We start from the raw sequence: 6,528 nt of genomic DNA on the forward strand, positions 1-6,528 counted from the left end.
GAACTGTGGGATTGTGCAGAAACATCACATGAAAGGGCCATGGCAGGAGAAAGGTTATGGGGAGAACTCCATAAGCTGAAACATAGAAAGGTGCAGCTGATGGAGAGGTTTAAGAACAGCCAGGACTATTTTCAGTGTCTGGTTACTGTCATGTATCTTACATTATTATATATAACTGTCTCCTAACATGCTATACATGACTGTAATAAGATATGACCTGTAACCACCAGCATACCTTACCACCAGGGGTGCACTTGCAAGAGACAGGTATATAAGGACAGGTCTCAGGCAAGTGCAGCATTCCAGAGCTGTGAAATAAAGGTGCAGGTCCAGAGTGACCTTGACTTCACTACATGCCTCGTGTGAATCTGTACTGAGGGGACAGGACTTTACAGTGGTGAGGAGTTACGGGATTACAGAATCCACAGAATGGCGAACAACAGATCAGATGAAAAGTACAATACGGGAGACAATTGGGAGGACTTTATAGAAAGGCTCCAGCAAAGCTTTGTAACCAAAGACTGGTTAGGCGATGATAAGGCAGACAAGAGAAGAACCCATCTCTTGACCAGCTGTGGCTCGAAAACATACGCTTTAATGAAGGATCTGTTGGCACCCGAGAAACCAGCAAGTCATTTGAAGAATTGAGCACACTGGTAAGAGACCACCTGAAGCCAGCGAGCAGCCTACACATGGCCAGACACAGGTTCTACAACTACAGACGCTGTGTGGGCCAAAGCATACCCGACTTCGTGGCGGAACTTCGGAGATTGGCTAGTTTATGTGAGTTCTCCGATGAACTGAGGAGAGAAATGCTGAGAGACTTTTTCATTGAAGGAATAGGCCACACAGGCATATTCCGAAAGCTCATAGAGACCAAGAACCTGACCTTAGAGGCAGCAGCACTGGTTGCACAGACATTCTTGGTAGGGGAAGAAGAAACGAGGTTGATTTACAATGCAGGTACGACAACTATCGAAATATCGGAACAAGAAGTTCACAGCACTAAACAAGCTGCTACCCCCACACACAGACAAAACCGGGAGAACAGGCTCTCGACAGCAGGCAGAAGCCATCAAGGGCCACAGGAACGGCCGTTCACACCTCATCAACCCACAATGCGAGCAATCAACTACAAATTGAGAGAAGCTCAAGAGAGATCAGCCAGATGCAACTCATTCTTTGGAAACACTTTGAACAATGGAACAGGTCTGCGCTGGAGGTGTGGGAGTGGGCACTTGTCAAGGGGATGTCGATTTCAGCAGGCTGTTTGCAGAAATTGTGAATATACAGGGCATTTGGCCCGCATGTGCAAAAAAACGGCAGCTCGGCTGGTATATGAATCGGATGGGTCGGAAAGCGGATCAGAAGATGGTGGGGACAGTACCCGGGACACCGATGTACAGCGGGTCAACACGATCAATGGCCGCTGCTCCTACAACGGGATGCCTCCTATAATGATGAGGGTCCTACTCAACGGGATATCTGTCAACATGGAGCTGGACACGGGAGCGAGTCAATCTCTCATGGGCGCTCAACAATTTAAACAACTGTGGCCGCATAAAAGAGACAGACCAAAACTCACAAGGCTCGACACCAAACTAAGGACCTATACCAAAGAAATCATACCAGTCCTCGGCAGCGCCATGCTCTCTGTCACACACAAAGGGACAGTGAACCGACTTCCCCTGTGGATTGTCCCCAGAGACCACCCCCAGCACTGCTGGGGAGAAGCTGGCTGGCAAAACTAAACTGGAAATGGGATGATGTCCATGCCATGTCATTAGAGGAACGGACCTCCTGCTCAACAGTTATAAAGCGATTTGAACATCTCTTTCAGCCAGGTGTGGGCACTTTCAAAGGGGCCAAAGTCAAAATCTACATCACACAGGATGCTAGACCGGTCCATCACAAGGCCAGAGCTGTACCCTATGTGATGAGGGAAAAGATTGAACACGAACTAGACAGGCCTCTGCGGGAAGGCATTATATCACCTGTGGAAGTTAGCGACTGGGCAAGTCCCATCGTTCCAGTCATGAAGCCCGATGGATCCGTACGAATCTGTGGGGACTACAAATCTACCATAAACAGGACCAGTACCCGCTGCCCAGAGCGGAGGACTTATTTGCCACATTGGCTGGAGGTAAACTTTTCTCAAAATTAGACCTCACATCTGCATATATGACGCAAGAATTGACCGAGGAATCCAAGCTACTCACCACCATCAACACACATCGAGGCCTTTTCATGTACAATCGATGCCCATTCGGCATCAGGTCGGCAGCTGCCATATTCCAGCGCAACATGGAGAGTCTGCTCAAGTCCATCCCGGGGACGGTTGTATTTCAAGACGACATACTTATCACGGGCAGGGACACCGACTCCCATCTCCGTAATTTGGAGGAAGTACTAAAGCGGTTGGATCGGGGAGGCCTACGAGTCAAGAAATCCAAGTGCCTGTTTCTCGCACCCGAGGTTGAATTTTTGGGCAGAAGTATTGCCGCTGATGGAATCAGCCCAACAGAGTCCAAAACAGAAGCAATTCGCCTGGCACCCAGGCCCCGGAATGTCTCAGAACTGCGCGCCTTTCTCGGGCTACTCAATTACTTTGGGAACTTTATGCAGAACTTAAGCACACTGCTGGAGCCTCTCCACGTGCTACTCAGGAAGGGGTGTGATTGGTTTTAGGGGGACGCCCAGACAGGGGGACTTTCTTTGACCCAGGTAAAAAGCTAGTTCTCACATGCGATGCGGCAGCGTATGGGGTCGGGTGCGTTTTGCAACATGTCAATAGTGCGGGCAGAGCTTATGCCTCCAGGTCACTTTTGCGGGCAGAGCGCGGGTACGGAATGGTAGAGAAGGAGGCGCTCGCGTGCATGTATGGTGTCAAAAAGATGCACCAATACCTTTTCGGGGCCAAGTTCGCGTTAGAAACCGATCACAAGCCCCTCACGTCCCTCCTATCCGAGAGCAAGGAAATAAACGCCAACGCCTCGGCGCGAATTCAACGGTGGGCACTCATGCTGGCGTCCTACGACTATACCATAAGGCACAGACCAGGCACAGACAACTGTGCCGACGCGCTCAGCAGGCTATCCCTGGCGACCACGGAAGGGTCTGACGAACAGGACTGTGAGATAGTCATGGCAATCAATGCCTTTGAGTCCACAGGTTCGCCCATGACGGCTCGCCAAATCAGAGCCTGGACGGCCAGCGACCCCACGTTATCCTTAGTAAAAAGATGTGTCCTAACCGGTGACTGGGCAGAGGCTCGCGATGCCTGCCCCAAGGAATTAAAACCCTTTCACAAGCGCATGCATGAGCTATCACTACAAGCAGACTGCCTGAGGTGGGGCAGCCGAGTAGTCATGCCTCTGCGAGGTAGAGAGGCATTTGTCTGGGAGCTCTACCGCGAGCACCCGGGGATCGTTCTCATGAAGGCCATAGCCAGATCCCACGTCTGGTGGCCTGGTATTGACGCGGACTTGGAGCTCTGCGTCCGAAGGTACACCATTTGTACCCAACTCAGCAATGCCCCCAGGGGGGCTCCACTGGGCCCCTGGCCTACCAAACCGTGGTCGCGAGTGCACGTATACTATGCGGGCCCATTCATGGGCAAAATGTTCCTCGTAGTTATAGATGCACTTTCAAAGTGGATCGAATGCACCATTTTAAACTCGAGCACAACCTCCACCACTGTGGAGAGCCTCGCAACCATGTTTGCAACGCACGGAATCCCTGACATATTGGTCAGTGACAATGGTCCGTGCTGCACCAGCGCAGAATTCCAAGACTTTATAATTGACCACGGCATAAATCACGTCAAGACGGCACCGTTCAAGCCGGCCTCCAACGGCCAGGTGGAGAGAGCAGTGCAAATCATTAAACAAGGCATATTTAAAATCCAAGGTCCCACGCTGCAGGGCCGCCTGTCGCGACTGCTGCTGGCATACAGATCTCGTCCGCACTCACTGACTGGGATCCCCCCCGCGCAACTGTTGATGAAAAGGACTTTAAAAACAAGGCTCTCATTAATCCTCCCAGACATGCACGGAATCATTGAGGCAAAGCGCCGTAAGCTGACTGAGTACCATGACAGAAATTCGAGTGGGAGATGGAATGAGATAGGGGACAAAGTGTTTGTACTAAACTATGGCAGGGGTCCAAATGGCTTGCAGGGACAGTAACGGGCAAGGAAGGAAACAGGCTACTGGTAGTACAAATGGACAATGGCAAAACCTGCCGGAGGCATGTAGACCAAGTCAAAAGCAGATTTACCAACAACACTGTGGAACCAGAGGCAGACTACAATGTGGAACTCGCACCACACCTGGTGGACAGACAGAGGGAGCAACCTGAGGAAAGGACAATCCCAACAGACAGCCCAGGCGAGTCAACAACAATCACACCAATCGAAACAGACAGCCCAGGTGAGATATCAGCAACCACACCCAAAGAAAAACAGACACCAAGGCAAACAACTGAACCACAACTCAGACACTCCACGCGAGAGCGTAGACCACCTGAGAGACTGAACCTATAAAGACAATAAGACCTTGGGGGAGGGTGATGTCATGTATCTTACATATATAACTGTATCCTAACATGCTATACATGACTATAATAAGATATGACCTGTAACCACCAGCATACCTTACCACCAGGGGTGCACTTGCAAGAGACAGGTATATAAGGACAGGTCTCAGGCAAGTGCAGCATTCCTGAGCTGTGAAATAAAGGTGCAGGTCCAGAGTGACCTTGACTTCACTACATGCCTCATGTGAATCTGTATTGAAGGGACAGAACTTTACAGTTAGCAAAGGTTAGGAATAATGAAAAGATACTGTGGGAGGAAAACATTCGCCTTACCCTTCAAGTAAAAGAGCTGGAGGAGAAGTTAAGAGACGTACATAGAAACATAGAAACAGTGTAGAAACTATAAAGTAGCCAACACTAATGGGTTTGAGTCAGGAGATCACGGTCCCTGCCAGCAACAAATCAAAAGTTTAACCCTTGCTCTGTCCAAGGCCAAAGGCACGGTATGCCTAATAAAGCCGGGTACGGCCCGGGTAAACCTGGAAGAGAAGGAGGAGACTGTCCAACCACCTCCTGTGGCGGCGGTGACCATACCGGTTCGGCAGCAGGAGGGGCGGACAGGGACAGCGGACCACCACCACCTGTGGCGCCGAGGATCAGCTCGGTTTGGCAGAAGGGAGAGGTGGGCAAGCCAGAGCAAGAAGTGCCAGAGCCGGGGCCGATATGCCCGGACCGGCAACAGAGGTTTGGCCCGCCCAACGGCGTGGGGGTCAGGGGCCCCTGGAAAGTCAATTTGTGGTCCCCCACACTACCCAACAGCTTAGGGCTATGATAAGCCACCTGGGAAAGCTCACTCCAAAGGGAGACCCCTCGGTCCACTTCATGGAAGTAGAACAGGCAGGGGATATCAACGGGTGCGATGATGCCGAGATAGCAAAAACGCTCCTCCTCTCACTGGATGGCAAGCTGTACCAGTCCCTCTCTGCCGAGAGCAAAAGGGGGCAGAGCACCTTTGCCGCTGTCCAGGAAGACATTCTAGAAGCCATGGGCTGTAATGACGGGTGTCCCTTCTCCGAGTGGAGAAGACAGTGCAGCTCACAGGGGAAACCCCGCAGGCTTTCGCAGACAGACTGTGGCCTGTGTACCAGAGCGCCTGTGGTGGGGACCTCAACCGGGATCACCTAACCCGGGATGAGAGAGCCCGCTGGCTCCGAAGCCTGGTGGCAAACAGTTCACCACGGATCAGAACAAAGGCTGAGGCCTGGTTTGACCCGAGAGATCCCCAGGCCACCGAGCAGGGAGTGATCAGGCAACTGACCCGAGCCTACTGGAACGGCAGGGGGACGGAAGAGCACCCACCCAAGGGAAAGGTCCACGAAATCAGACCTAGTCAGGATAAGAGGGAATGGCGCCAGGAGTGGGGGTAACCCCTCCGATACAAAACGTACCTGTTTTGGGTGCAGAAAGAGTGGGCACTAGAGAAAGGATTGTAGGAATCCATGGAAGAGTAGCGCAGGGGAGAATTCTCCAGCCCCTGCCCAAAGGACTGAGATCGAGAAACCAGTCGCTCCCCACATGTTTGACACATTCATGACTGCGCTCCGAACAATGCTAGATGGCCCTGGGAGGATAGCCACCACCACCGGTACCGAAATCCCATCTGCCCCATCCCAACCAAAACACTGACTAGGACAGGCACAGCCTGTTCACCTGTGTTCCCTCGAGTACGATGCGTGGGGGTGACCGACCGTTTAGGTGGAAGTGGAAAAGGTGAAAGGGACTTATCTGCTGGATACCGGTGCATAAAGAACCCTCGTCTATGCAGCTAACCCTGCCGCCTCATCTCTGTCCAGCGGGGTCCCCTACAGCTTGGTGGGTTTCACAGGCGCCGAGCAGGCTGGCTCATTCTCCGTTCCACTCGCTATTCGTTTGGGAACACTCCACACTCAGTGGACTTGTGTCCTGATGAAGGGGGAACAGGAAGGGAGGGGG

Source organism: Pristiophorus japonicus, chromosome 15 (genome assembly GCF_044704955.1).
Source record: "Pristiophorus japonicus isolate sPriJap1 chromosome 15, sPriJap1.hap1, whole genome shotgun sequence".
NCBI classification, from domain to species: Eukaryota; Metazoa; Chordata; class Chondrichthyes; family Pristiophoridae; genus Pristiophorus; species Pristiophorus japonicus.